The sequence below is a fragment of the Gymnodraco acuticeps genome, unplaced genomic scaffold (genome assembly GCF_902827175.1).
Source record: "Gymnodraco acuticeps unplaced genomic scaffold, fGymAcu1.1, whole genome shotgun sequence".
NCBI lineage: Eukaryota > Metazoa > Chordata > Actinopteri > Perciformes > Bathydraconidae > Gymnodraco > Gymnodraco acuticeps.
In genome coordinates this window covers 2,231,643-2,257,246 of record NW_022990513.1, presented here as the reverse complement: position 1 = coordinate 2,257,246, position 25,604 = coordinate 2,231,643, and the positions used below count along the sequence as shown (strand labels likewise).

Below are 25,604 nucleotides of genomic sequence, written 5' to 3'. Positions count from 1 at the left end.
AATTACAGAGATACATCCCATAATACATCACATTTTTAACATTGAAGTCAATGGAGAAACTCTTCAGACTTGAAAAATCTTCATGCGACTTCAACTGCTAACTGTTCATTCATACTTTCACTCAGAAACCTCATTCCAACTTTAAAATGTTACACGTCTTTCTGACATTATTAGTTTATAACAACTTTTAAATCTGATTCTTACTTTTAGAGATATTAAACATTGTTCAGACCTTGGTAAAGAGGCTTTCTTCAGATTTTAACATTACATTAACTAGAGTGCGTGATGTCACAGCTAGAGTGGAGGAAATCTTGAAATTTGCCTTCGTATTTTTTTTAAATCTGCCATAATTCGCAAAACCCTACATTCCTGAGACATAATGTATCATGACAGACGTAGGAAAACATCTCGTAGCTTAGAGGTTTATCTCTCATTCAGAACAATGGAAACCTGTGATCTCTGCACAGTTAGCTCAAATATAAACACCTGTGTCATGGAACACGATGATGTCACATTGACAGGTTTGGTAACTTCGCTTGAATATCACCGGTCCAGCCCTCAACAGCTCTACGTCAATTATGGGGTTTCTTCAAATGCCATTTTCACTTTAGTGAAAATGCTCCAAACGGCCCAACATTTCGCAGGTTTGGTAACGATGTAGCCATCAACGCATCTAAGCGTATTATGGGGTGTCATCAAATGCCGTTGCCATGGCGACAGACCACTCGCCATGAAACACGATGTCACTGTAACTCCAATGGACACGGTGCAATCGTCCCCGAATCTTCACTTGTATATCACCGGTCCATGCCTCAACAGCTCTACGCCAAATCTGAGATCTCACCATGTGCCGTTTCCATGGAAACGCATCCCTCGCCTTAAAACACGATGTTGTCGTGATACCTATGCAAATGGAGCAAACACCACCAGACTTCAGATAATGGTTAATGGTCCGGCCCTCAACAGCTCTGTCAATTATAGAGTGTCATCATATGCCGTTTCCATGGAAACGCATCCCTTGCCATGAAACACGATGTCGCTTTAACTCCAATGGGCACAGTCCGATCGCCCCCAAACCTTGCTTGTATATCACCGGTCCATGCCTCAACAGCTCTACGCCAAATCTGAGATCTCACCATAGGCTGTTTCCATGGAAACGCATCCCTTGCCATAAAACACGATGTTGTCATGATACCTATGCAAATGGAGCAAACACCACCAGACTTCAGATGACAGTTAATGATCCAGTCCTTAACATGTCTATGTGCCATTAGTGAGTTTTCCTCAAAAGCTGTTGCCATGGCAATAAAACACAATATTGCTATAACTCCTATGAAAATTGTCAAAAAGTGGTAAAACTTCACGTGTGCCAACAGTCCAGCCGTGAAGACATCTACGGGACAGTTTTGAGATTTCTTAGAATGCCGTTGCCATGGCAACACAATGTTCGCCTTGAAACACGGTTTTCTCATAACTTCAGTGAAAATAAACAGCCCACAACTTCACAGGTTTGGTAACGATGCAGCCATCAACGCATCTAAGCGTATTAAGGGATGTCATCAAATGCCGTTGGCATGGCGATAGATCATTCACCATCAAGTTAGTTCAAAAGTTTGCAGTTCAAATATTCTGCTGCTTTTCCAAGCATTTTTACTTTATTTTCTTCTCTCATCACACATTCAAGCCCCCAGTGTTCATGTATCATTTCAATCTCAATTCTTCACTTTCTTCTTACACATTACATTTCAGCATAGCAGTTTAGCGTCAGCTTTTCAGCATAAAGCATTCCCACTAGCAATTTCTTCAGGAATTGCATTCTCTAGTTATTGAATAATATTCCTCAACGCTGATCAGTTGTGATTTAAAAAATCTGCTTTCACATGTGTCTCAGTGCTCATATTCATACATTCTGTCATTTTATTCTGCTTTGTGTAAAAGTGAATGTCTTAAATCATACCTGTTTACTGTTACCTGCCAATAGGTGTGGATAAGAAAAAGGAGAAGAGAGATGCTAACCAAAAGAAAGCAAATGGAAATCACTCTATCATAATAAAGAAGAACATTCTCAGCCTATTCATTAGGTGTTTTTAAATGTTTTGAATATAAGTTGTTTGTACAATATTTACAATACTGAGAAGCCTTAATAAAAAAAAAGGCAAGACCAACTTAAAGAAGATTGGCTCACTAAAAGACACATTTATGATGTAAAGGACGCAGGTCTTTGGAAGGAAGTGATGTTCTGCTCTGCAGAATACACAATGCCATTTATCTCTCAGACTACACACATTTCAAACTAAGAGCAATAAGAGATCAAGCTTCATCTACTATACATTAGAACACACACCAATCAGCAAGAGGAGTGAGATACAGTCACAACTGACCCTTTTCTTTCTATATAAGGAAGGAGAAGAAGGGACAAATGGCAAGTTTCTTTTTGTCTGCTCGAACTGAAAAAAGATTTGGGGCTCGTAGACATAAATAAATGTATAACACACACACTCACGCACAAACACACACTAATGTGCCCGGTGATACATCTTGCAGTTGCAGCTTGTCCCATCATAATGATTATATATGGTCGTAGCTAGCTGGTTGGATTCAGTCAGTTTTCACATCAAGCTGAGAAGTGTGCAAAAAAAGTACAATTCAGAAACATGTTATCATACCAGCACACTATTACAGTAATGTGTTTGTGTAGTCATGTCCGTCAGTACACGTTCTACAAACAAATCCATATCAAGGGGACTGCACATATACTGCCAGCTTGTGTGTGTTAAATAAGTGACAACACATCCTTGGTCTCTTGATATATGTGGTCCTTCTACTGTCTTTGTCATTTATGTCATAACATCGGCAAACAGCCTCTAGCATCCCAGCTCCATCAGAAAATTAAATTGAATTTAATTCAAGGCTTTATTATTGGTCTCTTCAGTGGACCACTAGTTACATCAAAAACATATTTGAGTGTTGTTACATTTAAATAAAAAACACTTTCTGTGTGTGAATCTCTCTGCATTTGAGTGTGAATCTCTCTGCATTTGAGTGTGAATCTCTCTGCATTTGAGTGTGAATCTCTCTGCATTTGAGTGTGAATCTCTTTGCATTTGAGTGTGAATTTCTCTGCATTTGTGTGTGGATTTCTGAGACTCCCCTGACGCCGCTAGATTCACACATACAGTCTGCTTAATTGTAAGCCAATCACATGCGTGTGTCCCCACGAGGGTTTGCCTAATGCATTTGCAACGTAGCGTAACATTTACGCGGTTTGCGGAGTCTGGGGGTGTCACAGAGTCCGGGGCCGTTTCTCAATGTCGAGTACACATGCTGCAGAGCCACTATTTCAAGTATATTACGTCACCAAGAAGAGCCGGCTCTTTCGGCTCCCAAACGGCTCTTCAGTTTACCACATATTATACCTTTTATAATTCAATCAAATGTAGCCCTGTTTTGACTAATGATGTATATGTGTACACATATATCACTTAAATTATTCAATACATCCTTTGTACTGAAGTATTCAAAAGTAAAAATTACACGTTTAATATAAATGATTTGCTGTGGCGAAATGTTTTCATTGCATTTACAGACCCGTGTAACTCTCTGATACCACCCAGTGAATGCACTGACTTGCAGAACCACGCTACACAAAGCAGATAGCAACACCTATAAAAACTTAAGCATAGACATTTAAACTAAGGGGCTACTGTATCGACATTTTAAAATTATATTTAAAGAAAAGGCCCTGACAAAACAGCAGGGCTCTATTTCAGTATTAGCTATAGAAAAAAAGACAGCAACAGCTGACATCAAATCTTTGCTGAGCCTCAGGATAATCATAAATAAATAACATAGTGAAAATAAATATATTGCAATGCTCAAAACAGCAGCATCCAACCGTCTCTAATCCTTGGATATTACATGTCACTGCATGAATGCACGGAGCAGCTGTAGCGCGGAGATCATCATCATCATTCTGTCTTGTATTACTTAACAACAACAACAAAACTGGCTCGTTCGCGGGCGCGAGCCGGCTCCCGTCGTTCACTTAAAAGAGCCGGCTCGTTTGCGACCGACACATCACTAGTTGACAGTTCAGAGTTCATCTCCAACAACATGGCATCTTGCCGTTGGTCATGCAATAATCTCGAAACATAAATGATTACTTTTGCTTAATTATGAAGGTAGCTCAGTTAGTTTGAGGATATTTTGCCCACCGCTATTTTGCTACCACTACTACTGTGATTAGAACGTTGATTTTGCCCACTAGTGGTCTGCGGGCGAACACTTGTTTACCAACACCGATTACTCCTATGGCTAACGTTAGCAAAGTTACCTTATGATCCTACTCATCCTAGGTAATCTATTAGCATTATTTAGCTTACTTGTTTGCAAACGCTAGTATTAAATGCCACGCATAATATATCAATACACACCAGTAATGAAGCAACCATTCATAGCTTAAACATACTTAATCATGAATGCCAATATACTTCTAGGCGATAGACCCTGTCAAACCGTTATTTTCAATAACGTCAACTTCATATAACCTCAACCTGTTAAGCCCCAAGGACCCCCTCGGCGGGTCCTTTTTTTTTTTCACGACACTGGGGGATCTTAATATTTAAGAACCTATTAATGTGTTATACCAGATTAACGGGAAGAATCTCAGCTAACTGACGATACAAATCATTTTTACCAAAACAAAACACAAGTCTCATAAGAAGCATCTAAATGACCCCGAAAAATGCTAACGCACTTTGGCACAGAACTCAAGATAAAAGATACCCTTATCAGCTGCACATACAAGATATCCGATTAAAGCTGAGGTTCCACAGATTATTTAGGTATATAGTATCATCACTGAGTGATCCGAACTCGCGACAGCGGAAGCAAACACAGACATCACAACACGTACCTTTACGTAGCTTTTACAGGAGATCGTCTCACCGTAGCTGTCAATCTGATCAAAAGACTTGTTCAATGGCATTACAACGAGAAAAAACGCGGCTGAATCGGTTGATCCATAGGTTGATAATGTTTCTGTGGAATATTTTAATCCATAATTCCATTTTTATGTAAAAATCGGAGAGTAAAAGTTAGCTGCTAATGGTAGCCACCAGAGTTATCGCAGCTTCCGGTTTTGGCTATGTGTCAGTCTCACACAAACACATTACCAAATAAGGAGTATGTGGGAGTTCCCCTCGATTCCATTGGCTCTGACGGTTAGAAAGAGATTTCAATCAGCAAAATCGAGCAAGGGGGGCCAGAGATAGGTCAAATCCACCCAAATGACCCCAGAAGTGGGTTTTTTGTGCTTAATCTCTCTAAAAAGATCAAATTTCACTTGTTTTGCATCAATCTTGATACAGGGTACTTATTATATGTTGTAGTTTGGATTCCTAAAGCTTTTAGTCTACCATCCCATCATCCAAGGGTAGTTTTCACTATAAGTAATTATTTTTTTTGGACGGACACAATAATTTACATTTTTTTACTGTGTTCAATCTGAATTTACTTTAAAATAAAAACATATATATTGATTCTGACACTTCTACATCCGACTCACAAGTGTAACCTTGCTTTGAGAAAAAAGATTATTAATTTAACCCTTTTAGAAGTGAAGATATGATCATTTGTTCTGGGAATGTCATTTTCGAGCCTGAGACCTGAAAAACAGGCTTGGGGCTTATTAAGCCCTGAGCCTGTTTTTCAATATAGATGTTTTTATTAAGTAAATTTAGATTGAACATAGTAAAAAAATGTAAATTATAAAACCACTTATAGTGAAAACCACCCTTGAATGATGGGATAGTAGACTAAAAGCTTTAGGAATCCAAACTATAACATATAATAATAATAATAATAATAATCCTTATATTTATTATAGCGCTTTATCAAAGACTCTCAAAGCGCTTTACAAATACACATTACACATACAGTACCCTGTATCAAGATTGATGCAAAGCAAGTGACATTTTTAACCTTTTTAGAGAGAAATAGGAAAAAAAAAACACCTCTGGGGTCATTTGGGTGTATTTGCCATATCTCTGGAACCCATTGGTCGATTGTGATGATTGACATCTCTTTTTAACCGTTAGAGCCAATAGAATTATGGGCATAGATATGTCTCATAATTATTTGTGTGAACATAAAAATAATTTGTGTGTAAATATGTGATTTGTAAATGTAAAACACCATCCACAAATGCATTTAAAAGATTTGCAAACTCACAAATAAATGTGCAAATGTAAAATGGATCTGCAAATACGCTAAATATTTTCACAAATAAAAAAAAGATCTGTGAATATCTCTTTAACATTGACAACTTTCGATCAGGCATTTGTGAATCCATTTTGTATTTGCCCACCAAAAATGCTCTTGCGGATCTCAAATCTCTGCTTGTGGATCGTCTTTTTACACACACAGAGTTTCGAGACAAACTTTCCGCCGGTCTCGGCTAAAATCTACTCGTTTCACTCGGTTATTTTCGGAAACCACGTGATGGCCAGCTGATGACGACATTTCTGCATGATTTCAAAGTAAGAGCATGATGGTTTGTTTAATGCTGTTTTTGTATTATAATGAACAGCGGAACGTTAGATGCATTCTTCATCACCATCACCATCACCATCATCATCATGTTATAGTGATACAGTTAGTTTGTGTTAGTTTATTGGATAGCATATATCGAGCACTTTCGTTGATGTTGAAGTGCAGGCTATAGCCTACGCCACTTTCGGGTCCCGGGGGGCTACAGCTGGCAGCAAAGCAGCCCAGATAAAACTATTTCTTCATTGTTTGTTGTGTATTCAGTCAAGCGGGTCAAAGTTACAAAGCACTTCACATCTTATTAATCGGCCTAATTTTACTTTACCAGTGCAGTAATAAAGTAATCTGTAGAAAAGCACCGTATTTAGGTCAGCCTTCATAGTAAGGCTACATTAAATGTTATAATATTCATTGTGTCCTTTCTACTGTATGCATATATTCCTGTCTATTGCTTTCATTTGTATTTAATGTTATTGTGTTTGTACTTGTTTCCACACATTTCATAATTTGGGATGAATGAAGTATCTATATATGATATCCATCTATCTATCTGTCCGTCTATCCATCTGTCTGTCTGTCTATCTATCTGTCTATCTACCTATCCATCTATCTATCTGTCTATCTGTCTATCTGACTGTCTGCCTGTCTGCCTACCTACCTACCTATACCTGCCTGCCTACCTAGTACCTACCTACTAGTTGTTATGTTTGGAAAGGTTTTGTCATTGTATTGCTCTTTACCGGCACCTGCAGAGTACAGGACTTTACATTGTACTTGCAATTTTACATTGTAACTTTGACCCGCTTGACTGAATACACAACAAACAATGAAGAAATAGTTTTATCTGGGCTGCTTCGCTGCCAGCTGTAGCCCCCCGGGACCCGAAAGTGGTGTAGCCTGTACTTCAACATCAACGAAAGTGCTCGATATATGCTATATTGATCCAATAAACTAACACAAACTAACTATATCACTATAATATGATGATGATGATGATGATGATGATGATGATGATGATGGTGATAAAGAATGCATCTAACGTTCCGCTGTTCATTATAATAAAAAAACAGAGCCTTAAACAAACCATCATGCTCTTACTTTGAAATAATGCGGAAATGTCGTCATCAGCGGGCCATCACGTGGTTTCCGAAAATCACCGAGTGACACGAGTAGATTTTAGCCGAGACCGGCGGAAAATATGTCTCAAAATTCCGTGTGTGTAAAAAGACGATCCACAAGCAGAAATGTGAGATCCACGAGCAGAGATTTGAGATCCGCAAGCGCATTTTTGGTCGACAAATACAAAATGGATTCACAAATGCCTGACCGAAAGTTGTAAATGTTAAAGAGATATTCACAGATCTTTTTTTTATTTGTGAAAATATTTAGCGTATTTGCAGATCCGTTTTACACTTGCACATTTATTTGTGAGTTTGCAAATCTTTGAAATGCATTTGTGGATGGTGTTTTACATTTACAAATCACATATTTACACACAAATTATTGTTATGTTCACACAAATAATTATGAGACATATCTATGCCCATATAGAATCGAGGGGGGGTTCCAAAATCCACCTACACAGTTTGCCCAAACCGAAAGCTTCGTTACACTCTATGAAGCATAGCATTTTTTCGCTCAGGGCTAATTCAGAGGCTTGGTATTACCCTTGTGTTTTGTTTAGCTAAAAATGGTTAACATTGTCTGATAGCTGAGTTTCTCCCCGTTAAGTGGGTATGACACATTCATAGGTTGTTAAATGTTAAGAAGCCCTGAGACACAGTTTCGTGTAATATTGTTGTCCTGGGGGCAATCGGGCTTCAGAGGTTAAAGACGTTACTTGATAGCAGAACAACCAAATTAGCATACAGAAACTTTAGACAGACTTAGCAGGGCTAGCTAATGTTAGCTTATATTAGCTACAACACAACTAAACCTACTGAACAGGTTTCAAAATATCCTCGAACTAACTAAGCTACCTTCATAATTAAGCAGAAGTAATTATTTATGATTCAAGATTATTGCATGACTAACGACAAGATGTGAAGTAGCTTCCAGATGCCATGTTGTTGGAGATGAACTGCCACCCCCCCCCCCCCCCCCCCCCCCCCCCCCCCCCCCCCCCCCCCCACCCCCCCCCCCCCCCCCCCCCCCCCCCCCCGGACTCTGTCACACCCTCAGTCTCCGAAAACCGCGTAGATATTATAGATGTTACGCTACATTGCAAATGCATTAGGCACACCCTCGTCGGAACACACGCATGTGATTGACTTCAAATGAAGCAGACATCTGATTGGCCGAAGACACTCACCTCTTAAAAAATGTATGTGTGAATCTAGCGGAGATTCACACTCAAATGCTGAGAGATTCACAAACAGAAAACTCAAATGTGTTTTTGATGTACTATTTGTGTGTGGATCAGAAATATATTTGTGAAACTTTTTTACATTTATAAAATGATCAGTTTTTGTGTGTGCATTGAAAGATATGTGTGTTGATGGAGACATTTATATATAAATTCAGAATTACATTTGTGTATCCTTCTGTGTGCATTTATTTATTTTTGAGACTGATCTGACCCCATAGTGCGATAGTCCACGCTTTTCAGTTTGGCAAGGACTTCAACATTTATCCAGGGCTTCTGATTGTGGAAAGTTCGTACAGTAATCTTCGGTACTACGTCATTGGTGCATTTGCCAATGTAGCAAATGACCGTATCCGTGTGTGTGTTGATGTTTTCGTCCTCAAACACACTCCACTCCGTAGATTCAAAGCAGTCCTGCAGAGCTGAGTCTGACTCCTCACTCCAGCGCTGTAAAGTGTAAGAAATCAAAGTCTAATGCTCCTTATTGACGTCATTAATCACTCGCGGGAGACAAATCTAAGGACACGTCATCATGAAGCTGAGAGGAAGACCCGCCCCCGTTGACGCTAAGCCAATGGGAGAAGACTACAGATGATAATATGGGAAGTCAACAGGAAGTCTGTCTCTTTTCCAGCCGTCCCGTGACGAGGACAGAGAGAGAGCACACTCAGGCCCGAGTCACTCACTGCAAATTCATTATATCATTGTACCATTGTTTCATTTAACGCTGTTAACTTGTAAATAAGCTTCCTGGAATCAGCTAATCCTAAACTGAGGGCTATAGAAATACCAACAATAGTCCGTGTCACCGGTCTGTGCCGTTTGAGTTTCTGCTTGTAAGCAGGCAGCAGCAGCAGCAGCAGTGAGATGTGGTCTGATTTGCCGAAGGGAGGGCGAGTTGTATATCCATGTCGGAAAGAAGAATAAACAAGGTCCAGTGTGTTTTCACGCACGTCTGGAAGCTGATATGCTGGTATTACTTCGGGCAGGACTTTTTTCATGATGGCAGGGTTAAAATCTCCAGCGACAATAAAAGCCGCCTCTGGCCGTGAAGTCTCTGTTCTGTCGATTACACCATACAGCTCGTCCAGCGCTGTGTTGTTGTCAGTGTGCGGCGGAAAAGCAAATGGAAAGGCTAGCATCCGATCATGAGATGCTTTGAATGAGGAGAACAGTCTGAAGAAATAATCCCCACATCCGATGACTAGTTATTGTTCACCATCCCTTACTTTTCCCTGAGTTAACAGTCCGGTCCTGGCGTAAAATAGCTAATCTGTTCGTGACAATGGAGGAGGAGACCAGGATAGAGGAGTTGAGCCAAGTCTCCGTGAAAGCCATCACGTTACAGTTCTTTATGTTTTTTAGGAGACTTGGCTCAACTCCTCTATCCCAGACTCCACCATTGTCCCCGACGGATTTTCTATTTTTCTCTCAGATGGCTGAGTTACTAGGATCTTCAGCTTGAATCTGAAAATGTAACCAGTTGTGTTCAAGTGTTATCAGCGTGTAAATAAAGACCCTTGCTTTAAATCTAAATGACTTTTTGCAACAAGGTCTAGTACAAGTTTCAGCTGGAGATTAAGGTGGACATTCAGCTGGTGCAGTGAAATATACGGTGCATGCCGCTTTCTCAATATTGAGCACAAACTCCGAGATGAAGCAAAACAGAGTGAATGGAGCAAAGTTTAGTGAAGATGTGCGAAATTGTCTACAGTCGAGATTCCGATTATATATTTAACTTTGATGTCTATTGTGTATTTAATAGTTTTGTTTGTTAACTGTGGTTAGAAAGGGGTTTGTTTTAAAGTACACCCTGTAGGGAGTAAAACTCTAACACAGAGAAGACCTGTCTATGCTGCCCCAGAACGCCTCGTTGGACATTTCTCTTTTTCCATTTGTTTCTTCCAGGAACCGCATGACGTCATGCGGTTCCTGGAATCAAAATGGACCAATCCGCGGAGCTCCTCATACACCAGGATCCCTTGGTGTTACTATCAAACGCAGTGGGGGGACCTTTAGCGTAAATGTTCAACTAACACGGAGTCCCATTGACTTGCATAGAGCTCCCTGAACGTTGGTAATAGACGAGTTGGGATTGCGGAGAAATTCTCTCCGCAATCCCATTCTCACAGCGTTTATCAACCTTTTTCTTTCTCAATATCAAGCCACACTTATTGTTTTTACTTCGGCTGTGAATGTTTGTGTGTGCTCAGGATGAGTTTTGCGCTGTCTCGCTGTATCGCTGTCTCGCTGTATCGCCGACCCGGAAACCACACCGGTAAACCCGCTCACTGAGCTGCAAGCCTCGCAACGTCCCGACCAATCAGAGCACACTGGGCTCACAGGGAGCCGTGTAGGACAGAGTGAATACACATACTATACAGAGATGCTGTTTGAGAAACCAATGTGAGTTTGGAACATTGAACAATGTAAATCTATTCTAGTCGACCTCAACTATGGAATTATGATCAGTAGAAATGGCCATGACATGTGACCTTTAAAGTGAATTTATATCCTCAAAGATAAAGTTCAACCAGGCTAACCAAACTGTGTATCAAAACATAGTTTAATAAACTGTAGTCTATATGATAGAAAGAACAGGAGTGAACAGAGGTTTATCATGCTGAAACTTTATCTCACTTTATTTAGCTGTTCCTCTACATAGTGAATGTGATAATCTGTTCCAAATGTCATGCCAATGCATCAAATAGTTGTCAAAATATTTCACTTTGAACCACAGTTGCCAACCATAAAGAAAAAAGGAAGGGTCATCTGAATCAGTAAGGTTCATCCTCTCATGAATGTCCACACAAAATATGAGGGTAATTTATCCAATATAGTTATATCAGGCTGGATCAAGGTGATGGAGCGACAAACCAAGAGCCATGCTGCTCACAGGGCTAAACATGAAAAAACACACAATTTGCCATGGGGGATTTAATTTCACGATTGCAGAAAGAAAGCATTTTACCCAGCAGTCTGCTCAGCTTATGTTCACTGTGTGCAGCTTTTTTTTACTACTACTGTTTTCTTTATATGACATTATTCTGACATGCAATAGGAGGTCCCAGCTAACCTTTAAAGCACAGTATCTCCTGAGCCTGCCGCACAGAGGAGCAACATCCTGGAGCTGCACTCTACTGTATTATTTAAGAGCTCATGCATGTCACACTATGTGTTGCTTGGCAAATAAAATCTAAAAATAATTACAAATGTGTGAGGGTAAACATACCGCTTCACATACAACCTCCCCAAGTCCCAGAATCAAAGTTTCACCTGACAATGTCTTTTTGCAGGGTACTTCTGTCCTTTCTCAAATGGTTGTTGTCATTTTATTTGGCTAATAAAGTCAGCTATTTGTCAGTAGTGTGGGAAAATCAACTCAAAAAACACCCCCACTGTACAGTAGGTCCGAACACTACATAGTCAGGAAACACTACAGAGAACATGAAAATGACACTAGACAACACACTGAGAGGAAACACAGAAAACATCCCTCTAATGGTTACTATACTCTGATCGAGAAGCTACACCTCTTGGTTCGCAGGAAGTCTGTTTTCAACTTATTGTTTATTAGAAAGAAAGACATGTGATACACTGTGATGGCACAGAAACCCTGCTCAGACCCAGGATGGATGTGAGAAGATGAAGATGGAGATCTAAGAGTCCGCCCCGTCATTTAGACATAATTAATAATGCATTACGTTCCTATCTACAGCAGGAAAAGACCTCATACACACACTCTGTGCACGGTGCAGTCTGCTGTTTGAAATCGCAGCAGAAGTGAGCGATCCGCTCCAGGTCGAACAGGACAGTGAGTCTGCAGTTATGGGCCCCCGTAGCTCAAGTGAAGCACAATCCTTCAGACTGACTCTTTGCAGGTCGCTGCACCTCCTTCCCTGTCTGTTGTTTTCACTGGGACAGTCTTATGACGAGGCAGAGCAGCCAGGATCTGCGAGTCAGCGGAACACAATGCAGCTTCCTTCTGATGGTTCCAGCAGAGAAACATAGGTATCTCTACATCACTTTAAGCGAACTGGTTCTACTATTGATATTTTATTTAACTACAAAGCCTAGTGAAACGCAATTCTGTAGCAAATTCCGATATGGGTTGGGAATGACTAAAAAAAAAAATGCTGATGTTTAAACCAAAGAATTGGACAGACAGAATGTTGTCCTGATGATGGCACTGAAGAAATATCACCAAATTCTCGAGAGGAACATTAATACAAGATAGAAGGTCAAAACATTTCCACCGGAGGCAAAACTGTCAATGTGTTAGTGAGAGGACGTCAGGGGTCCCAAAGACAAACATGTCCAAAAAGGTCCACACTGAAATGAGAGGTGAATTAGTCTAGGGGGTGGCCGATTTCTGGTCCTCTAATTTATATTTAAATATTCTACATGTCAACTATGTTTGAAGTTCATGATGTGGAGCGTTTGATCCAAAACTTTCCCAGTGGAAGCTGAGGGGACAGATGACCCGGACAGATGACCCGGACAGATGAACACGGAATAAAGCCCAGCTTGTTTTATGTTCAAACCGAATTAGTAAACAGAGGAACAGTACAACGTTTTTTACCCAACATGCTCATGCTAAATGGAGTTTAGATACTGTGCAAGATTGTAATATGAGCTGTGTGTGTGTGTGTGTGTGTGTGTGTGTGTGTGTGTGTGTGTGTGTGTGTGTGTGTGTTTGCGTGCATCGACTACATAATGCTATTGGCAAGCAATCCCTGCTAAGTAGGAGTTTTTGTGCTTCCTTTTTGTTCGAATAGATTAATGTTCCCATTTACTCTGCACCTTGTTAAGGACTCTAAACGGTCCTCAGTGTTTCCTCTGAGCTACACACAGAATCTGTGTACACACAGCTGCTCTTCTGTCAGAGCACACAGATCAGCAGATTATCTTCTCTGATCAGAGAATGTCATTTGACTTACAAATACATCCAACATGGCAATACTGTATTTATCTGAGAATACCATTTATTTAAGCCACAGAACAAAATAAAAACTCCATATTAATTTTAAACATCTGGTGATGTTTGAAGATCTGAAAATAAATAAAATCCCTGGATAATTCTTCCATGGAAACTCAATTTCCTTATACGACAAAAACAAATCAAACTGAATAGAAAATCACTTTCTTACCAGCACAGATCAAACTGAAGTTTACATCCAATCGATGGTTTCCAGACCTGACAACAAATCTGCTGAAAATCGTCCGTAGCCTTAAAATTGAACACAGAAGTTGTTTTGCTGTATCTGCAAAGAGTATCAACACAACAGACCGGACTGAGGGATTAGAGGAGAGTGCCAGCCTCCCTCTCTCCCCCCTCTGTCTCTCTTTGCAGTACTCCTCCCTGCTGCCACCCCCCACCACATCCACAATGGTACAGTCCACTCCTGTACTGCAGTACGTACGAGGATATGCCATTTGGCCCGCTGTTCGGGGGAGAAGGGGTCGGGTGGGGCTGGGGGTGGCGGTGGAATTAGAGAGACATATGGGAGGCTGGTGGGGGGGGCGGTGGATAGATGAAAGGCAGCAGGGAGGAGGGATGGAGGAGCTGGACCAGGGGAGTGACAGATGTGTGAGAGCGGAGATGCTGTGATGGAAAAGTCCTGCAGCAACACACACACTCTGACCCTGTGTCGATTCAGTGTGTTACATTTACATCCTTTATCTTTCACCACATTCTTACTTTAGCTTCTCCTCTAATATACATCCTGACCAGCTGTAATACATCCTGACCAGCTGTAATACATCCTGACCAGCTGTAATACATCCTGAGAAGATTTTACTGGCAGGTTTTTCTCACTAAGACCTTTTTCTTGTTATCACTTCTACTTTTACTACAGCTGCTTGTCCCTTTGACATTAAATAGGTGCTCTTTTTTTGTGTGTCTTCTTTGCTTCCTGGATTGTCCAGGTGTTTCTACTGCTTGTGCACAATCTTCACCTGCATTTCTGCAAACAGGGTCAAAAACACTACCAAATTAATTAAACGTCAGCGATGGAAGAAGGTGAGAGATGGTGTTCTATATAATTTAAAGACAATCTATCACTCAGGAACTGATACTCTTTTGGCGCGTTTCCACTGCAGGCCTCGCTCGGTTTGGTTAGGCCTTATTAGGCCCGGCTCACTTTAATGCTGCGCTTCCATTACAGTTTAGGAACTGGGGTAGTTACTATAGTAACGCAGTGTAAGCGGAGCCGTGACGTCGTCTTCAATGAGAGCCGCAGAAAAACAACACAGCCGTTAGCTCTTAGTACTCAGAGCTCACAGCTCTTCATATCTGTTCAGAAACTAGACACAAGTTAAACAAGTACAAACCACAGACTGCCTGTGTCATGGAGAATACAGTCGCTGGTTTATTTATGTCTGTATAGGCCGTTGTTGTGACTGTGGACGGTCGGAGCATATATAACATTAGCTTAGAAAACAAGCATTTTAAAAGGGTTTTTCGCCTGCCGTCTGTCTGCAGACTTGTCAAAGCATTAATTCATGGTTTTTACTAACCGGTAACAGTATGTTGTTACTTCGGCATCATTTTGAAACGTGTATTACAATTAACGGTCAAATATGTTCATCTTGTTGTAGTTGTAGCCCCCTTGCCAGCGATTCTCTCTCTAGTTTAGCATACTCAGCCCGACTCAGCCTGGTTGTTCCTGGCCCTACAACCACGATTTAGTCGGGCCAGAAAAAAGGTGAAAAAGTAGCCCCGGGCCAAAACTAGGCCAAGTGGAAACGCAACCAAAAACGGGCCCCGCACGGCTCGGCATGCTTAAAGTGAGCTACCCGCTGCAGTGGAAACGCGCCATTACAGTATAGTCTGTATTTAACTTGAAGTAAGTTTGTAATAGTAAATGCATTGAATTGTAAAACTGAAGTATTGATTGAACGACGTCTAAATAATGGAACATTTGCACTCACTGATCGTTATATTCAATATCAAACTTTAAGCTCTTATGTTATAGTTTATTCTAGTTGAGGTCCAATGTGTGTGTGTGTGTGTGTGTGTGTGTGTGCGTGTGTGTGTGTGTGTACAGCACCAAAGGCACACCATATGGAGCACCTATCTTGTGCTCATTAGTAGTTTAGGCTGGGAGGGGTAACCTGTGCATGCACACACACACACACACACACACACACACACACACACACACACACACACACACACACACACACACACACACACACACACACACACACACACGCTGCCTGATGTTCCTGGTGTTTAATTTGCCCTCTGCCTAGTTATTGGGCCTAACTAAGTCGTTTTGAACTTGAATTTGCTGAATTTATTTGAAAATGTGGCTTATTAACACATACTGTACGTACTATAATGTGTAATATATATGTTTACATGTATATTTAAGAAGTACAATATAAGAGACATGTTTCAGGTGTGAGCCATATTCCATTATGCTTTTTGAATTTGCTGCGGGCCAATTCAAAATGGACCACAGGCCTCAGTTGGGCCTCGCCCACATAAAATCAATCTCAAGGACCGCCTACTTCCATCTACGTAACATTGCAAAAATCAGGCATATCTTGCCTCAAAACGATGCAGAGAAACTAGTCCATGCATTTGTTACTTCAAGGCTGGATTATTGTAACTCTTTATTATCAGGGTGTACCAAGAAGTCAGTCAAGTCACTTCAGCTGATTCAAAATGCTGCAGCTCGTGTACTAACCAGAGTTAGGAAAAGGGACCACATTACTCCTGTTCTGGCTGCCTTACACTGGCTCCCTATAGAACACAGGATAGAATTTAAAATTATTCTTCTCGCCTACAAAGCCCTTAATGGGCAGGCGCCATCTTACCTTAAAGAACTCATTATACCCTACTGTCCTACTAGGGCATTGCGTTCCAAGAATGCAGGGTTGTTGGTTGTTCCTAGAGTCTCTAAAAGTACAATGGGAGCCAGAGCCTTTTCTTATCAAGCTCCACATTTGTGGAACCAGCTTCCAGTTTGTGTTCGGGCGGAAGACACCCTATCCGTTTTTAAGCGTACGCTTAAGACCTTCCTTTTTGATAAAGCTTATAGTTGATAAAATAATCTAATAAGAGTGCATTGACATAGATACGTTGGGCCTCTTCACCTATACATCTTAGTTCTTACTCTTTTCCCTCACTGATGGTATGTCATTTGGTTGTGTGTGTAGACGGTGGAACCCGGGAGAGGCATATACGTGCCTTGATCCCTGCCGAGTCGATGCACAACTGTTGATTGGTGTCAGTGCCAACAAGAATGGACAGTGTGCGATACATTTGATGGAAACCTTGCTCAGGATGGCTTCAATGGCTTGTTAGATGACATTGTGTCAGACGCTTTAACCTAAAGGGACTTACATACACTCAATACTGTGGACAATCTCTAAAGGAACAATTTGGGGTTAGGTGCCCAGGGACACATTAACATGTTGACTGCATTGGGTGTCAAGGTGGGATTAAACTGGTGCTCGCCCTGATCTGAGCCCACAACCCACACCCCCCCCCCCCCCCCCCCTCCCAATTGATTGACAGAGAAGAATGTTGGTGACCTGAAGATCGTCAGTCCAAGAAACTTCAGTATGAACCTTGGGTCTGGAGTAGAAAACCTAGCATGGTGACGGAGTATCTCTCCTCATCAGGGGCCTCATTTATAAAGGGATATACGCTCAAAAAATGGCGTACGCCAGTTTCTACGCAATGTTTGCGATTTATAAAATACTAACTTGACGGGAAAACGTGGGGTCCTCCACGCAAACTCTAACCCATGCGTACGCACTAAGCACAAACACGGGAGAGACGAGAAACTGCGACACCGTTGGCAGAAGGAAGAATGGAGAGAAATATGTGGAAATAATACCATAAATAAAATGTTACCTCTCATTTATCATATATGAAGAATTCATTTTCAAACATTGATTAAAGCCAAACTTAAAATGATTAAACAAACGCCTGTTTGAGACTCCTCAGTGCACACAAAAACATAACTTGGAGAAATAAATAAATACGGAAATGTTATTTAAAACCACCTCGAATATATTGTGTTAATGTTATGAAATGTTTTCTCATAAATGATGCGTTAAGCAGGAGGACAGAATTACGTCTAAACTGACGCCGTTTTGCATTTCTATAGGTTGTAAATACGAGCATGGTTTTATATACTATTACGTTTAATCATGTTTTATGCCGTTTGCCAAGACTTGATAAGTCGCTCGTAAAACACAGGAGGTGGAAGCTAAGAACACCATATGTGGTCAATTGTACAGCTAATATAACACAACACATTAGTTGTATTTCCTTTAACTGGTGGATATAGAGTTGCTGCGGGGGGGTTGAGACGCACAGGCTGCAGTGGAGACGCTGCGCACAGCTGATCGACAGCTGGAACACAAACCACCAAATACAAAAACATAATTCAGATCCAGTCGTCATGACTCCACTCCGGAGGGATTCCCCGATCATTTCTTACAGTTTTTCATCAAGGGGGGGTCTCCTGTCCCCGGTGCAAACACACTCCCTGGGGAAGGCTATGTGTATTCTTTTTGTCATTAACCTTTTTCGGACCACTTATTTATTTATTTTGGTGACGATCCGACCTCCATGCTGCTACTCTGGTTCAAACTGCATCCACCAAACAATATGATTTACCTCCCCAAAAGAACCAAAATCTGACACGGTGTGAGATGTCTTTTTTAGCTGTTCTGTCGTCAATTCCTACGATCTTCTTCATGCTGTCAAATAATAATGATAATAGCTTGGATTTATATAGCGCCTTTCAAGGGACCCAAGGTCGCTTTACAAGTAATAGGGCAAAAACAAACATAACAAAACAAAAGTCAGACAGACAAAACAACAGATCGATTAGGGGCCGAAAGCCTTAGCAAACAGATGGGACTTGAGGGCTCTTTTGAAGGCGTTGAGTGTGGGGATGTTGCGAATCTCCGCAGGGAGAGCGTTCTAGAGGGTGGGGGCTGCCACACTGAAGGCTCTGTCCCTGAAGGTTCGCAGTTTGGTGCGGGTGGTGGTAAGCAGGCCAGAATCTGAGGACCGCAGAAAGATGTCCGATAGGTACTGGGGGGCATGGGCATGGAGGGACTTGTAGGTAAGGAGGAGGACTTTATAGGATATGCGGGACTTGACCGGCAACCAGTGTAGGTGGATGAGGGTGGGAGTGATGTGCTGCCACGGCTTTGTGTGTGTGAGTACCCTAGCAGCACAGTTGTGGACATACTGGAGCCTGTCCAGGGTTTTGTTGGGAACCCCGAACAGGACACCATTGCAGTAGTCCAAGCGGGTGGTGACAAACACATGCACTAGGGTTTCGGCAACCGACTCCGAGAGTGACGGTCGGAGTCTGGCAATGTTCCTTAGGTGGTTAAAAGGCCGATTTGGTCACAGATTTGACGTGGGAATGGAAGGGAAGGGTGGAGTCGAGGATGACACCCAGGTTGCGGGCTTCAGGAGATGGGTTTTCGTTACACTGTGCTTGCATTTTTGTAATGACAATAAAGTAATCTAATCTAATCTAATGGGGAGATGGAGCAGCCGTCGACCTCGAGGATGAAGTCCCCAACCTTCTGGAGCAGGGCCTTGGGTGCCACAACCATGAGCTCTGTTTTATTGCTGTTCAGCTTGAGGTAGTTGGAAGACATCCATGTTTTGATGTCATGCAGGCAGTTGATGAGAGACTGAGGGGGGAGCTGGGAGGATGGAGTGGTGCTGAGATACAGTTGGGTATCATCAGCGTAACAGTGGAAATTGAGTCCATGATGTCGGATGATCTGGCCGAGGGGGAGCATGTAAATGGTGAACAGGAGGGGGCCAAGCACAGAGCCCTGGGGTACACCGTGGTGGACTGGGGCCGGGGGTGAGTTTGAGCCATTGATGGAGACAAACTGTTTCCTGTTGTGGAGGTAAGATGTCAACCAGGACAGCGCTGTGCCAGTGACACCTAGGAGGTCTGAGAGGCGGGTGAGGAGGATGTTGTGAGAGATGGTGTCAAACGCTGCAGAGAGGTCCAGGAGGATGAGGATGCTGAGGCGGCCAGAGTCAGCAGCAATGAGGAGATCGTTGGTGATCTTGATGAGGGCGTTTCAGTGCTGTGTTGCTGTCTGAAGCCGGATTGGAAGGGCTCATAGAGCTCATGGTTCGACATGTACAGATGGAGTTGGCCGGCGACCATTCTTTCCAGAGTTTTGCTGAGGAAGGGATGGTTGGTGATCGGCCGGTGATTCTGGAGGTCGTCGGGGTCCAGGCCAGGTTTTTTGAGTATGGGGGTGACTGAGGCAATTTTGAAGCTGGTGGGGACTATACCAGGAGCCAGAGAAGCGTTGATGATGACCACCATGTAGGGACAGAGGGTGGGTAGGCAGTCCTTGACCAGGGCTGTGGGCATGGGGTCCAGGGAGCAGTTGGAGGTCTTGGCCGAGCTGACGAGTTTGGCCACTTGGAGAGCATCCACAGGGGAGAAGGATGAGAGGTTGGAGTGGGAGAGGCGCGGCGCTTAGGGTGCGTTACCAGGTGGCTGAGGTGCAGGTAGGGGGGGAAGGCCAGTATCAGGAGCTGCTAATGGATGGCCTCGACTTTCGCCTGGAAGAAGTCGAGGAATTTGGAGCACAGATCGGGAGCCCCTGAGGGCTGGGGGGCGTCAGGGGGCCGTAGTAGGCGGTTGATGGTGGAGAACAGTGTTCTGGGGTTGCTTTGCTGGGCACAAATGAGACGGGAGTAGTAGTGAGTCTTGGCATGGGAGAGAGCTTCCATATAAGTTTTGACATGGTCACGAAAGGCCAGGAGGTGGACTGTGAGGCCAGTTTTTTTGGAGAGCCTCTCCAGCTGGCGACCAGAGGCCTTCAAACGGCGGAGTTCGGTGTTGAACCAGGGGGCAGGGCGGGTGAAGGAAACAGTCCGGGTTTTAATGGGGGCGATAGAGTTGAGACTGAGGGATAGGGCAGTGTTGTAGTGGGCTACCAGGCCGAGCGAACGGGAGGTTTGGTCGGATGACGTTGTTTGTTGTGATGACCTACAGGGTAACTTGGAGAGGGTCCGAGTCCGACCCTTGTCAATTAACTACAGGGGTCCCTCAGGGCTCTGTTCTTGGTCCCCTCCTCTTCTCCCTGTACACAAACTCGCTCGGATCAGTCATTAGCCCGCATGGTTTTTCATACCACTGCTACGCTGACGACACCCAATTAATTCTGTCCTTTCCTCGCTCAGAGACCCAGGTCATCGCACGCATCTCTGCTTGTCTAGCTGACATCTCTCAGTGGATGTCTGCTCATCACCTCAAGCTCAACCTTGACAAGACTGAACTGCTTTTCCTTCCGGGAAAAGATTGTCCCACTCTTGACCTAACAATCAACATTGGCACCTCTGTTGTTTCCCCGACTCAGACTGCAAGGAATCTGGGTGTGACCCTAGATAACAACCTGTCCTTCACTGCAAACATCGCTGCTACAACCTGTTGCTGCAGATACACGCTTTACAACATCAGGAGGATACGTCCCCAGCTGACCCAGAAAACAACGCAGGTTCTGGTCCAGGCTCTCGTCATCTCACGCCTAGACTACTGCAACTCCCACCTGCATGTGCCATCCGACCTCTGCAGCTCATCCAGAATGCAGCGGCTCGTCTGGTCTTCAACCTTCCAATATTTTCCCACACCACTCCGCTCCTCCGCTCCCTAGTAACTGCTAGAATCCACTTCAAGACACTGGTACTTGCGTACCATGCTGCGAATGGATCTGGCCCTTCGTACATCCAGGACATGGTTAAACTGTACATCCCAGCACGTGCACTACGCTCTGCATCAGCCAAACTACTCGCTGCACCCTCGCTGCGAGGGGGACCCAAGTTCCCATCAGCAAAAACACGTGGGTTTACTGTCCTGGCTCCAAAATGGTGGAATGAGCTCCCCATTGACATCAGGACAGCAGAAAGCCTTCACATCTCCATCCTCGCCTTCCTATAGGACGTTTGAGTCAGGCTCAAATTGTAAGTTTGCCAGATGGTGTTTCTACTGTAGCACATGAGTCAGGTGGTGTGACAGTTACCCTTTCCTCCCAAGAAGCTCAGGTGAACCCAGTACGCCAGCATATAGAGACTGCAGATTTATCTGGCCTCGCTCAGTCAGAAAATCCTTGTCTTAAGCCTTTATGTTGACTGCCAACTGTATCGTGTTTTCTTTAAATTGAATCTGTGGAGTTTTTGCTGTTTGATCAAGTTGAGTCAGAGGGCAACTTTGATCAGTAGAACAGCTAAACTTTAGGCCGTGTGCGCGGCCGCGGTTACACAACCTTCCCATGTGAATCCTACGCACAGCGTTATAAATTAGGCCCCTGGTCACAGACCCCCCCCCCCCTTAAGGCCGCTACACACCAACCTGAGACCAAAGAACGCGTACCGAAGGCGTCCCGACTTTTACGTCCGCTATGCCGCACGCCTACGCCGCCCGCCTACGCCGCCCGCCTACGAACACACTGCAAATACTTCAGTTGACGAGTGGCAATAACTGTCCTTACCAGCAGGCAGCGGTAGTGTGTATTCGTCATTCAAAAGAGGCAACAACGGGAAGACAGACTATACACCGAGAGAAGAAGAACAGGCTGTGTGATATAAACAAACAACAAATAGCGTCTGGGTTCCATTTTCACTCTCTCTCGTCGATCGAAAACATGTACACATAAAAAAGAAACTCTTGCGTCCAGGTGAGATGAAAATGTAAAAGATTAATAGTTTGTTTTGGTCCCTCACTTCCGCTTTGCTTCTCATGCACTGACTCGCTAAGCTGAACAGCCAATCAGAATAATTTCTTTGTCCCGACTTTCTTTGGCCTCCCGCGGGAGGTGTGAAAATGTGCCGTAAAGCAACGATGGTGGGGGACACACCAACCTGAGTAGGGCGCCGCGAATGCCCGACTGCCTCTGACGGCCTCTGACTCCCAAAATCGGGTAGGTGTGTCAGGGCCTTTCAATATACAGTCTGTATATGGTTGGAACCAACCGGCCTTAATCCCTTCATTCCCATCAAAGCCACACCAGTAGATTTGATCTAGATCGGGAGTGGAAAGTAATATATGTCCTCAAACACCCACACCCCACACACACAGACACACACACACACACTCCCTTAATCCAGTGGTACTGTGACAGTGCAGTACAAAGCTGATGACGGAGGATTACATGGGGCGTAATCTGTCAGCCTGAGAAGAGGCAGACATACTTCTTAATATCCTGACTTCTGAGTTATAAAGAGTCGACAGTCATCAACAGCGTATCGCAGGCTAACAAGGATTTGGCGTGTTATCAGACAGTGTCAACACTTTAGGATTCAATTGTCCGTCTCTTCATGTGTCATGTTGTTCTCATCAGAACACACTGCAGTTGGACAGCCTGTATGCTGCTCACACACACCACATCTGAAAGTATATCTAACCTTGGTACTTCACTTCATTTCTTAATGGATCTTAAACTGCTGATTCATTCTCCTGACGGTGGCTCTTTCAGTTGCTCTTAAATTACTTTAGCCAATCAGTTTAATTCTCCCTGCCTGAAACAGAGCAGCTCTGTTCACTTCTCTTTGGGGGCTGAGAGACTCAGTTTGGAACTGTTCTGGACCACGGTGGCAGGACACGATGTGCATGCTTTAGTACTGTCTCATCTACCAATTCACTATTCTTGTATTTTATATGGAATGTTGGATATTTAACTTTTCCCCAAAAAATGACAAATAACACAGTCCTTTACAAATAAATAGCGGTAAAATGAAAGAACGAATAAACTCAAGCACTGTAAATGACTGACAACTATGGGCTCAGAACAGTCTCATAATACACACATGCACACAAAAGGATTCACACTTGTATTTCATGATCCGGTAAAGGAGTCACACTTGTGTTTTCCAATGCACACACAAATGTGTTCCGTTTCAAATACATGTAATTAAATTCAAGTTTTACATATGTATTTTTGATCCACACATATTTGTTTCCCGTTTAAAACCGCTGAACCTGCAAACATAAACCGCTTTCTGTGCATGGATCGCTGTGCATTCGTGTGTGGGTTTTTTGAGACTCCCCTGACGGTCACCCGATTCGTACTTGTAATCAAAGAACATCTTTGAGAAATGACCCCTTAAATTATGACTTCAGGTGATGTTAGAGGGGGGGGGGAGGACAAATTGAGGCTTAAAAATATGAGATAATCCATAATCTTCTGTGTGGTTAGCTATGTATCTTCCAAAACTTCCAAATACCTTGTCCTGGACATAGTTTCTACAGTATAAACTGTGCAACAGTACAGTAGGCCCACACAAACTGCAGAACACTGGTGCTTTGGGAACACTCAAATGATTTAATTCCCATTTAAAATCAGGAGACTAAATACGAACATTGTGTGTGTGTGTGTGTGTGTGTGTGTGTGTGTGTGTGTGTGTGTGTGTGTGTGTGTGTGTGTGTGTGTGTGTGTGTGTGTGTGTGTGTGTGTGTATGTGTGTGTGTGTCATACTTGCCAACCCTCCCGATTTTCGCGGGAGACTCCCGATTTCATTACCCACTCCCGGTTTCCTCCCGGGGTCATAATTCTCCTGCATTTCTCCCGATTTCTGACAAAATCAGATTTACTCACAACTGTTTCCACTCGGACTTGAATACAGCTACACCATTGTTTGGTTTCCATGGTAGCGCGTCTCTTTAGCAGCGCGCACAACTCAAAGTCTGAGAGGGTGAGGAGTCACAGAAAACTGAACAATAATCGACAACTCCACCCTCTGCTCACTCCTTTCCTGTAAAATACAGGTCCAGCCCACACATACGCTCCATGGTGCTACAGGCATTGCCCTTACAACTACAATAAGCATGTAAATGTTAATCTACAGCTCTGGCGATCCACTAGCACTGGAGTCTCCACCTGCAGACGCAGCCATCCTCATCAACTACTGACTGTAGCGTCACCTTGGATACTAGTCCAAACAACTCACAGACTGCATCGGGCGCTGAAATTGCCGCCCTGTGACCATCAGATCTGACAACGCTGATTGGCTGAAATGATGTGTTGGCGGCATAGTTTACAGATAGCAAGAGTCAGCAATGTGTTGGCTGCTGTTGCTCTGGCTGAGGGCTCCTTTCTTAGCGCCCAGACGAGAGAGGGTAATGATACACGCTGTGGCCAGGCAGGAAAATTGTGACTTATCAGTAACTTTAGACACCGTAAAACAATTTTAAACGAGATTTTATTGTAGATTATACATTTTACTGATACCAACTATATAATATTTACCTTGTTCATTAAAAAAAAAAGAAAATTTAAATATATATTTTTATTTATTTTTTAATGACAATCAAACATGTGGGAAGACGGGGGGCGGCGCCCCTAGCGCCCCTATGGGCCGGCCGCCACTGATGTCTTGCGTTCATGATGTAGCGCTTCATATAGAGAAGCGAAGTCCCTCCCTTTCCGGGGGAGCTCCATGGGACCTTATTTCGGAAAAATTATGTATTGAAGTCAATGGGGAGAGAAAGATTATCTTTCGATTCCGTTTGAATTGTGCCACGAATTACACATATGATGTTTGTCAATTCAAAACATAATCTTACAAGTAAAACAAAAAAAAGTGTTGTAAAACTGTGAAACCGTGTTTCCACTCAATGAACTACATCTCCCGTCTCGCACCACACACCAAGACGGCCGTCACGTTGGCACA

At 43.1% G+C, this 25,604-nt stretch overlaps 1 protein-coding gene across 2 annotated transcripts in view; it reads right to left on the bottom strand.

The window, feature by feature from the left end:
• The window catches only part of LOC117553257 (synaptic vesicle glycoprotein 2B-like), a 74,487-nt gene extending 60,242 nt beyond the window's left edge, over nt 1-14,245 (bottom strand). The window contains exon 1 of one of the 2 annotated variants that reach the window (XM_034227125.1): nt 14,065-14,245. The gene's annotated coding sequence lies outside the window, so the exon portion shown is untranslated. Of the gene's footprint in view, nt 1-9,867; nt 10,024-14,064 lie in introns of those variants that run through there. The other variant, XM_034227126.1, reaches the window with a different exon arrangement.
• Between the last annotated feature and the right edge of the window lie 11,359 nt (nt 14,246-25,604).